At 38.9% G+C, this 12,333-nt stretch overlaps 1 pseudogene; it reads left to right on the top strand.

Moving 5' to 3' along the window:
* LOC135644148 (uncharacterized) lies at positions 1-9,265 on the top strand (annotated as a pseudogene).
* Positions 9,266-12,333: the final 3,068 nt, after the last annotated feature.

The raw sequence follows: 12,333 nt of genomic DNA, 5'->3' as shown, positions 1-12,333 counted from the left end.
ATGCAAATGCGAGATATTGTAGCTCAACTTAAGAAACTCGAGGTTAATAAGTCAAAATCTTTCTTAGTGCACTATAGTCTGAACACCCTTCCACATCAATAAGGGCATTTTAAGATTTCATACATTACACATAAGGATAAATGGTCAATCAATGAATTAATGACCATGTGTGTTCAAGAAAAAAAGAGGCTAGTGATGGAACTGAGTGAGAGTGCATTGGTAGTAACCACTCGCAAGAAGAACAAAATGTTAGGATCGAGAGCACTAAGAGGGGGGGGTGAATTAGTGCAGCGGATATTTTTCAGCGATTAAAAAACGAAAGCAGCGTTCATTCGATAAAGACTATTTTGATGCAAAAGCCGATTCTAAGATTACTTATGATTAAGTGCAGTTTACGTTTAAACACAGTTAGCGTCTAAACGCAGTTTGCGTCTAAATGCAGATTGCGTCTAAACTCAGATTGCGTCTAAGCGCAGTTTGCGTCTTAGCGCAGATTGCGTCTAAGCGCAGATTGCGTCTAAACGCAGATTGCGTCTAAGCGCAGATTGCGTCTAAACACAGTTTGCGTCTAGGAGCAGTTTAAGCAGAAGTATAAAGACAATGTGCTGCTATTGTACAGCTCAAAAAGTAATCTGCAAAAAACAGATTTACGTCTAAACACAGATTTACGTCTAGACGCAGATTTACGTCTAAACGCAGATTTACGTCTTAAACGCAGATTTACGTTTGAACTTTGAAACTCGTTTGTATACTCGCAGAAGGTAGTATGCAGTTGAAATCAAGACGTAAACGTGAACTGAGATCTGATGATTGTGCGAGGAAAGCCGATTTACGTCTAAATGCAGTTTTACGTCTAAATGTTGAAACTCGTTCGTAAAATTGTAGAGGACAGTTTGCAGTTATCAATAGGATCAAAATGTAAGTGTAAACTGCAAAGAAACTCGTTCGTAAAAGCACGGAAGACAGTTCTGCGGAATCAAACATAAACGTAAACTGTAATGTACGAAAATACGAATTTACGTCTGAATGCAGATTCGGAAGAACAGCACTTAGAACTTGTTCGTGAAAGCGCAGAGAGCAGTAGTAATGAAGGAGGTTAGCAGTAATGATAAAGTGCTAAAAAATAAACGCAAACCAGAGATTTAGAGTGGTTCGGTCAGCCTTGACCTACTCCACTTTTGGCTTCCTCCACCGACGAGGTCGCCGACGTCAACTAGGGGCCTTCCTTTAATAGGCGAAGGCCAAACTGCCCTTTTACAGTTTCTCTCCTTTTGACAGGCTCAGGAGACAACCTTTATAGACCTTTCTCTCCTCACTTTACAACTGAAAACTTGAAGAACAGAAGGAGGAGACTTAAAGGCTTTACAACACTTTTGAGCTCTTAGAATCACAGAAAAGATCAAGATTTCGGTGTAGGTCTCTATCTTTTCAGTGCTGAATGGGTGGGGAATTTATAGGCCCCAACCCAATTCAAATTTGGAGCTCAAAACAATCAAATCCCAGAATTCTGGGATCAGGCGGTTGCACCTCTTGACTGGAGAGGTTGCACCGCCTGGCAGAGCTCGAAGACCGAGCTCAGGCGGTGCCACCTCTCTGCCAGGGAGGTTGCACCGCCCAGTCTTGCTCGAAGACTGAGCTCAGGCGGTGCCACCTCTCTGTCAGGGAGGTCGCACCGCCCAGTCTAGCTCGAAGACTGAGCTCAGGCGGTGCCACCTCTCTGCTGGGGAGGTTGCACCGCCCAGTCTCGCTGGAAGGCCTAGCCCAGGCGGTGCCACCTCCTGGCCTGGGCGGTTGCACCTCCCGGTGTAATCAGGGTCCGAATGGTTCATTCCATTCGGCCCAATTTCAGTCTTTCAGGGGCCCAATTGCCCCAAGATTAAGCCAATGGGATCACCTCCCATTTTCCAACTTAATCAACGTGCTAACTACGATTAAATCTAAGACAACTTCTGCAGCTTTGCTTCGGTGCGTCAATCGCTCCTTCCGGCGAGTTTCCGGCGAACTTCCGTCGATCATCCGATGAACCCTCGGTGATGCTCCTGCGGACTTCCGGCAAACTCCTGGACTTTGCGACGATCCACTTGGCAAGTTCCGACGAGCTTCGCTTGGCAAGCTTCTGGACTTCTCGGATCTGTTCTCGCAGAACCTCCGACGACCGTCCGAACTTCCGTCGAACTCTCGAACTCCTAACGTGATCATGAACTTGACTCCGGCGCAACTCCTGCTGCTTGTCTATCTTTCATCGTAGTTAATCCTGCACACTTATCTCAACACATAGATTAGACAACAAATGACAATTGACTTCATCATCAAAATCCGAGATTCAACAATCTCCCCCTTTTTGATGATGACAATCAATTGATAATGGAGTTATCCTTAACTCCCCCTGTCTATATGCCATAGTTGAGATAAGTCAACCTTGAATTCAAGACCTAAGAATTCAAGTGACGTATTGATAACTTAGATCAGTTAAACTTATCAATACTTCCATCATGATACTCATCATGATGTATCTCTTCAAGGATGATGTCAGGGTTTGACATACATCAATAAGTTTGTATGATTGTGTTTGTAACTATTCATCATGTAGTTTGAACATTATCATATAAAGCTGTGAAACTTATTACATGATGCACACATTTGAAATATTCTAGCAAGTTTTGCATTTTCTTCACATGATAAGATATCAACTCAGGGCATAATGCAAACTTTAGCACATGTTCATATATCTCTTGGTGATGCAAGGATGGCATAATCATAGCAGTGTTTATAGCATCATTCATAGTATTTCTAATCATGGCAGTGTTTATCAATTCATATATATCTCCCCCTTTGTCATCAACAAAAAGCATAGTAACTATGATACCAAAAAATAATAATAGCAAGCTTATAGAGGAATTTTACATAGATTGCTTTAAATACTTCTTCCCCTTTGTGTTATAATCCATTGTAAAGATTTTGCAGGATGGAATACATACACATGAATCACTTCATCAAATCTATTTCAGAAACTCAATTTTCATGAAGGTGTACGAGAAAATCTGTTTCATAAATAAGATGCATTCGGACAAGATTTTGTTACAGATTTTCACATATAATCATGGAAATCAAGTGATTTGATCATACAATATAGTCCGAAAGAAAATTATTTTAACAAATTTATCTGTTCGGACACATCAACATTCCTAGTTCTCTTCGAATGAAATCAAAACACAAGATTTTCAAAACTTTTAGTTTCAAAGCACAACATTCTTAATTTGGACACATCACATACCAAACAGTAATGATACCATAAAAATCTGAGATAACTTTTACCACAATAGATGTTTACAGCCAGTACATCAGAAGTGAGTATCATAAGAAGTTTACAACAACAACAGGTGTTCAATAAGTTCATTGATGCGGTGGAAAATTAAAGTGCCTAAACAAGGAGTCAAATTGACTATGAATTTGCTGCAGCTCAGATAGGATTTGATCTTGTCTTTGTTCAATCCGTTCTTGTCTCTGTTCGAATGGATCCATACGAATCCCAATTTCTTCGATGGATGTATGAGTTTGCTCAACTGGATGTGTTTCCTCAAAGGGAAGGGTCGGAGGAGATTGAGTACCCCTAAATACTGGTGTTTCCGGTTCTGGTTCAGATTGAGGGTGATCAGTCCTTCTAGGGAGTCTAACCCAGTTACCGTTTCTATAGTAACATCTTAGTCGGTGAAGTAGATTTTTGTTTATTATGCTGAATCGATCTACTTTCATTACTTCTTCTTCTGGTGATATTAGAATGTCGTAAGCTTTTATTATTCTAGTGATTATACCACCATATGGGAGCATCATATCTTTCTTAGATAATTCTAACATATTTTGTTGAATAAGATAGCCAAGACAGATGTCATGTCCCTTCATGATTGAGTACATAGTTCCTAATTCTAGTTGACTTATTTCATCATGATGGTATTGTTTAGGAAGAATTATACTAGTCATGATATAATGAAGTATCTTAGTGTTCAAAGGCAATAGATGTTCACAACTTTTGGGAACCAATGCTATGTTGGGATTGGCAAAGATTGTTCCTAAGGCTGCAACATAGGATGTTCCAATACTTTCATCATCCCATGATCCTCTAAAGTAGAGTCCTATGCTTTTTATGGGAATGCCTATCATATCACAAATGAACCTATCAGTGATTGAGATGTGTTGTCCCAAAAGATAGGTGGACATCCTTCCTTCATCATCTATTTGTATGTTATTGTAAAATAATCTAACAAGCCTAGGATAGATGGGTTCGTTAATCTGCAAGATTGGAAGTAGACCTAGGTTTGCAAACCATTGGATGGTCTCTAAGTCTCTTAGTTCATTTAGATCTACGTATTTTCCCTTACTGATACATCTAAGTTCGAAAGAGGGAAATTTTTCAGCATGGTATTTCGAATCGAAAAGAGTGAAATCAAACTCTTTTACTAATCTCCTCTTTCCCTTGTCCCTTGAGGATCTTCTAGATCCCATAACTACTGCTGTTTAGAGGGATGATGATGAGCTAGAGTAAATGAAGAACAAAACAGAATTTAAGAGCTTCTTAGAGAGTACCTTTGTGAGATCTTCAAGAGAAGGAAGGATTCTTGATGTTTTGCTCCGAAATGGGAGGTATTTGGAAGGCTTAGAGGAGTGAAATGGGAATGGAGGAGACTTGGAAGAGTAGAGGAGGAAATGGGAGTGAGTTGGGGTTGGTTCCATAGCCGGCCCTAGTGTGGGTTTAAAAAGGCAGAGTTGCGGGCGGTTGCACCTCTGGCTGGAGCGGTGCAACCTCTGGCAACCCGTGATAGCTGGAGGTGCCACCGCCAGCTGGAGAGGTGCCACCGCCTGCAGCCAGTGAGCACCTAATATGATTTGATCAGGGAGCCTTTGCCTTGAGGAGAGTTTCAGAGCAATTAATGTTTGTTACATGATTTCGTATGAGTTTTTATTTAAGGAAGAAGCTCTTGTACGATCAAGATAGATCTTTTAACGTGCATACGTATGTTGATAGTTTGTTTGGTATCCCTTTTAAGATCATGACATATTTAGTTTCTTCATGATACAAGAATTAATTCGTAGATGATAGTGTTAACGGGTTTTGAAGATCAAGGGGGTATGTGAATTTGGATATCATATGTTTCTAATAAGGTTGTATCCAAATCGTATTTGTGATTTCATAACTTCCACTTATTACTTAAGCGTTGCGAGTTCCTTTTTGATTCTTGGTTTCTGACCATCGAGAGTCAAGGAGCAGAATATTATTTCTTGCTCCGACCTAAAATTTTAATGTTTTTATAGGAAGGGATGATCTTTAGGAACCCATTTGCTTTTGGGTGCCTCATAAATAGATCTACATTTCTTATCATGTTGCATAGAATTTGTCATGGTTCCTTTAGGAACCCAGATTAGTTTGTTTGGACTTATTTTCTTGAATGGACAACAATGTGTCTTGTGTCCAGATTTGCAACAAAAGTTGCACTTGGTTTGGTGTTGAACATGTAAGATGGAGCCTTTTATGAAGGTGGTTGGATTTTGGTGAGGACTTCTCACAAATCCAATTCCGCTCCTTTTTGGAATGTGACCCTTGTTTGCAAGGATCATGTTTAATGACTTGCTACCAACCTCGAATTTCTTCAAGGTGTCCTTGAGTAGCAGGTTTTCTTTTTGCAAAGTTTCTAAATCATGACATTTGATACATGAATTTAAACTATCATGATGTTCGACTTTTAACTTATCAAACTCACACGTAAGACTATCATGCATCTTTTTCAGCAATTTATATTTTCTACTTATACTCTTGCATTCGTCAAATAAGTCATCGAAAGATAAATCAGCATCTATTGAATTTGTTACCTCATCTTCGATGGCCATTAAGGCGTAATGAGCAACTTGCTCGGTGTTGGACTCCTCTTCCTCAGATGCGCTCGAATCATCCCATGTTGCTTGGAGCGCCTTCTTCTTTGTTGTTCTTTTCTTGACTTGGGGACAATCACTCTTGTAGTGTCCCGGCTTTTTGCATTCATAGCAGATTACTTGGTCCTTTTTGGGTTCAAGTTTATTTTTTGCATCATTCGTAAACTTGTTTCTTTTAAAGAACTTTTTAAACTTTCTTGTTAGAAGTGCCAAGTCATCATCACAGTCCTCATCACTTGAGTTTTCTCTCAAGTGGCATTCTGAAGTTTTGAGTGCCATATCCTTCCTGTTCTTTGGAAGGATGTCTTCTTGCTCTTCATGAGCTTTACAAGTCATTTCGTAGGTCATTAATGACCCGATTAGTTCTTCAAGAGGGAAATTTCGCAGATCTTTTGCCTCTTGAATAGCGGTGACTTTAGGATCCCAACTCTTAGGAAGGGATCTTAGTATCTTATTAACAAGCTCAAAATCCGAAAAGCTCTTTCCGAGTCCTTTTAGACCGTTGACGACATCCGTGAAACGGGTAAACATGTCGCCAATGGTTTCACTCGGTTTCATCCGAAAAAGTTCGAAAGAATGTAACAGCAAATTGATTTTTGACTCTTTTACTCTACTTGTGCCCTCATGGGTCACTTCGAGCGTGTGCCAAATATCAAACGCAGTTTCACAAGTTGAAACACGGTTAAACTTGTTTTTATCAAGTGCACAAAATAAGGCATTCATAGCCTTTGCATTAAGAGCGAAAGCCTTCTTCTCCAAATCATTCCAATCGATCATTGGAAGAGAAGACTTTGAAAAACCATTCTCGACAAGATTCCAAAGATCAATGTCCATAGAAATAAGAAAGATTCTTATTCGGGTCTTCCAATAGGTGTAGTCCGTCCCATTAAACATGGGTGGACGTGTAATGGAATGGCCCTCTTGGTTTCCGGCGTAAGCCATCTCTCTTGGGTTTTAATCCTTTTGAGAGTTAACCGGGCTCTGATACCAATTGTTAGGATCGAGAGCACTAAGAGGGGGGGTGAATTAGTGCAGCGGATATTTTTCAGCGATTAAAAAACGAAAGCTGCGTTCGTTCGATAAAGACTATTTTGATGCAAAAGCCGATTCTAAGATTACTTATGATTAAGTGCAGTTTACGTTTAAACACAGTTAGCGTCTAAACGCAGTTTGCGTCTAAATGCAGATTGTGTCTAAACTCAGATTGCGTCTAAGCACAGATTGCGTCTAAACGCAGATTGCGTCTAAGCGCAGATTGCGTCTAAACACAGTTTGCATCTAGGAGCAGTTTAAGCAGAAGTATAAAGACAATGTGCTGCTGTTGTACAGCTCAAAAAGTAATCTGCAAAAAACAGATTTACGTCTAAACGCAGATTTACGTCTAGACGCAGATTTACGTCTAAACGCAGATTTACGTCTTAAACGCAGATTTACGTCTGAACTTTGAAACTCGTTTGTATACTCGCAGAAGGCAGTATGCAGTTGAAATAAAGACGTAAACGTGAACTGAGATCTGATGATTGTGCGAGGAAAGCCGATTTACGTCTAAATGCAGTTTTACGTCTAAATGTTGAAACTCGTTCGTAAAATTGTAGAGGACAGTTTGCAGTTATCAATAGGATCAAAATGTAAGTGTAAACTGCAAAGAAACTCGTTCGTAAAAGCACGGAAGACAGTTCTGCAGAATCAAACGTAAACGTAAACTGTAATGTACAAAAATACGAATTTACGTCTGAATGCAGATTCGGAAGAACAGCACTTAGAACTTGTTCGTGAAAGCGCAGAGAGCAGTAGTAATGAAGGAGGTTAGCAGTAATGATAAAGTGCTCAAAAATAAACGCAAACCAGAGATTTAGAGTGGTTCGGTCAGCCTTGACCTACTCCATTTTGGCTTCCTCCACCGACGAGGTCGCCGACGTCAACTAGGGGCCTTCCTTCAATAGGCGAAGGCCAAACTGCCCTTTTACAGTTTCTCTCCTTTTGACAGGCTCAGGAGACAACCTTTACAGACTTTTCTCTCCTCACTTTACAACTGAAAACTTGAAGAACAGAAGGAGGAGACTTAAAGGCTTTACAACACTTTTGAGCTCTTAGAATCACAGAAAAGATCAAGATTTCGGTGTAGGTCTCTATCTTTTCAGTGCTGAATGGGTGGGGAATTTATAGGCCCCAACCCAATTCAAATTTGGAGTTCAAAACAATCAAATCCCGGAATTCTGGGATCAGGCGGTTGCACCTCTTGACTGGAGAGGTTGCACCGCTTGGCAGAGCTCGAAGACCGAGCTCAAGCGGTGCCACCTCTCTGCCAGGGAGGTTGCACCGCCCAGTCTTGCTCGAAGACTGAGCTCAGGCGGTGCCACCTCTCTGTCAGGGAGGTTGCACCGCCCAGTCTAGCTCGAAGACTGAGCTCAGGCGGTGCCACCTCTCTGTTGGGGAGGTTGCACCGCCCAGTCTCGCTGGAAGGCCTAGCCCAGGCGGTGCCACCTCCTGGCTTGGGCGGTTGCACCTCCTGGTGCAATCAGGGTCCGAATGGTTCATTCCATTCGGCCCAATTTCAGTCTTTCAGGGGCCCAATTGCCCCAAGATTAAGCCAATGGGATCACCTCCCATTTTCCAACTTAATCAACGTGCTAACTACGATTAAATCTAAGACAACTTCTGCAGCTTTGCTTCGGTGCGTCAATCGCTCCTTCCGGCGAGTTTCCGGCGAACTTCCGTCGATCATCCGATGAACCCTCGGTGATGCTCCTGCGGACTTCCGGCAAACACCTGGACTTTGCGACGATCCACTTGGCAAGTTCCGACGAGCTTCGCTTGGCAAGCTTCTGGACTTCTCGGATCTGTTCTCGCAGAACCTCCGACGACCGTCCGAACTTCCGTCGAACTCTCGAACTCCCAACGTGATCATGAACTTGACTCCGGCGCAACTCCTACTGCTTGTCTATCTTTCATCGTAGTTAATCCTGCACACTTATCTCAACACATAGATTAGACAACAAATGACAATTGACTTCATCATCAAAATCCGAGATTCAACACAAAACTGATAAAAATCAAGCCAATCGGAATACTCATCAGTAAGGAAAAGATAAAATATCACCCCAAGCTGATATCAAGAGAAGAAACAAAGTGTTTTTTTTGTAAAAAGAAGAGACACATAAAGAAGGAATGTACGAAATTCCAATAATGGCTTGAAAAAAAAGGTAAACCAACCTCGTTTGTGAGTTATGAATCTAATATAGTTAATGTTAATATTAACACAGTGGATTGACTCTGAATCAATAATCCATATTGCAAACTCTTTGCAGGGAATGCAAAACCTAAGGAAGCTAGTAGGAAGTGAGCAAAGTATCTTATCAAGAAATAAGATGGGCTCACATGTGGAGGCAATTGGAACATGCATTTTAACTTTAAGTAGTGGTTTTATTTTAAAATTGGAAAGGACCTTTAATGTACCAAGTTTCCTACGAAACTTAATTTCTTTTTCCAAACTCATACTAGTTGGATATTCCTTTAATTTTTAAGACACATCATTTCATTTATTATATAAATTTGATTGTGTTGGGAAAGGTATTTTGTTTGATGCTTTTATCGTATTTTCTTAAAAAATGATGACTCTCAAAGTTCAATGCATATTCACGCTGGCACTAAAATATGTAATATTAATGAGGACTCCTCTATGTTATGGCATCAAAGATTAGGATATATCTCCATAGAGAGAATAAATAGATTAGTTAATGATGGGGTACTTAGTATTCTTGATTTTACTAATTTTAAGACTTGCATAGACTGTATTAAGGGAAAGCAAATCAATAAGTCCAAAAAGGGTGCTAATAGGAGTTCAGATATATTAGAGATCATTCATACTGATATATGTTGTCCAAATATGGACACACATGGTCAGAAATATTTCATCTCCTTTATAGATGATTACTCACGATATATGTATATCTATTTGTTTCATAACAAAAATGAAGCATTGGATGTCTTCAAATTCTTTAAGACTGAAGTTAAGAACCAATGTAGTAAGCAAATTAAAATTATGAGATTAGATAGAGGTGGAGAATATTATGGTAAATATACTAAAAATGGACAAGCACATTATCCTTTTGCTAAGTTTCTTCAAGATTATGGGATTGTTGCCCAATACACCATGCCTGGTTCTCCAAACCAGAATGGTGTTACAGAAAGAAGAAATCAAACATTATTAGACATGGTGCAAAGTATGCTTAGCAACTCCAATTTTCCTAAGTTCTTGTGGACTGAAGCACTAAAGACGGCTGTGTATATATTAAACTGAGTTCCAACCAAGACTGTCCAAAATACACCATTTGAATTTTGGAAAAGTTGGAAACCAAGTTTGCGACATATGTGCATTTGGGGATGTCTATATGAGGTTAGGATATATAATCCACAAGAGAAGAAAATAGACCCGAGGACTATTAGTGGGTATTTCATTGCATATGCCGAAAAGTCCAAGGGTTATAGGTTTTATTGTCCATCTCACGCAACTAGGATTATAGAATCAAGAAATGCTAAATTTCTTGAGGATAACATTATCAATGGGATCAATCAGTTCAGGAATATAGTTTCTGCACATGATCATATATAATCTCAATCTTCTATATCAAATGGTAGATTGGTTATAGTTCATAGCACTCATTAAATACAAACTGGTGCTGAACAACCAATTATTAAAATTTCACAAGTTGTTGACAGTATTCTAATAGATTAAGCAGTTTAGGAATTACAACAAGCTCTTGAACAACTAGTTGAATCACAAGTTCATTAGGGAAACATTAGTACAATATTAAGAAGATCTACTAGAAATAAAAGATTAGCAATTCCTAGTGATTATGTTGTATATCTATAAGAATCTAACTATAATATTAGAGCAAAAAATGATCCTAAAACTTTTTCAAAGCCATGAGTTACAAAAAATCAAATTTATGACACGATGTCATGAAAGAAGAGATGAATTCTATGAAGAGCAACAGAATTTGGTATCTTGTAGAGTTGCTTAATAAAGCAAAGGCTATTGGCTGCAAATGGTCTTTAAAACTAAGAAAGATTTTTTAGGCAACATTGAGAGATACAAGGCAAGACTTGTTACAAAGAGATTTACTTAAAAAGAGAATCGATTATACGGAGACGTTTTCTCCTATATCTAAAAAAGATTATCTTCGTATTATTTTGATATTGGTTGCTAATTTTGATCTTGAGTTACAACAAATGGATGTGAAAATGACATTTCTTAATGAAGATCCAGAGGAAAAAGTTTATATGAAACACCCTAAAGGTTTCTCCTCTAGTATTGGTGAACACTTGGTTTATAAGCTTAAGAAGTCTATACACGGTTTAAAATAAGCCTCCCGCCAATGGTATTTTAAATTCTATAAAGTGATTTCTTTATTCAGATTTGTTGAAAATCCCATGGATTAATGCATATACTAGACGGTCAGTCGGAGTAAAATATGTTTTCTTATTTTATATGTAGATGATATTTTGCTTGCAACTAATGATAAGGGTTTGCTGCATGAGGTGAAATAATTCCTTTCTAAAAATTTTGATATGAACGATATGGGTGAAGCATCTTATGTCATTGGTATTAAGATCCATAGAGATAGACCTCGAGGCATTTTATGTCTATCACATGAAACTTATATCGATAAAATTTTAGAAAGATTTCGGATGAAGGATTGTTCACCAAGTGTTGCTCCCATTGTGAAAGGTGATAGGTTCAATTTGAACCAATACCCAAAGAGCAACCTTGAGAGGGAATCAATGAAAAACATCCCATATGCTTCTGTCGTAAGAAGCATTATGTATGTTCAGGTTTGTACTAGACCTGATATTGCATTTATTGTGGGGATGCTAAGTCGATATTAGAGTAATCCAAGTATAGACCATTGGAGAGCTACAAAGAAAGTGATGAGGTATCTACAAGGAACCAAAGATTACATGCTTATGTATAAACATACATACAATCTAGATGTGATTGGTTACTCAGATTCAGACTTCGTCGGTTGTGTTGATTCTCATAAATCAACATCAGGATATATTTTTATGATGGTTGGTGGAGCTATTTCTTGGAGAAGCTCTAAGCAGACCTTGACTGCTACTTCTACCATAGAAACTGAGTTTGTCTCCTGTTTTGATGCAACTTCATATGGTGTATGGTTTAAGAGTTTCATTTTTGGGCTTAGAATCATGGATTCTATTTCTAGGCTATTAAGAAATTTCAGTGATAATTCAGATGTCATCTTTATGGCTAAAAATAATAAAAATGGAAGTCAAAATAAACATATCGATATTAAGTATTTAGCCATAAAAGAACATGTAAAAGAAAAGAAAGTGGTCATTAAGCATATTAGCACTAAATTCATAATTATTGATACTTTGACTAAAGGC

This window comes from Musa acuminata, chromosome BXJ3-8 (genome assembly GCF_036884655.1).
Source record: "Musa acuminata AAA Group cultivar baxijiao chromosome BXJ3-8, Cavendish_Baxijiao_AAA, whole genome shotgun sequence".
Lineage (NCBI taxonomy): Eukaryota > Viridiplantae > Streptophyta > Magnoliopsida > Zingiberales > Musaceae > Musa > Musa acuminata.
The sequence above is the reverse complement of the archived record's forward strand: the minus strand, read 5'-3'. Positions and strand labels throughout refer to the sequence as shown.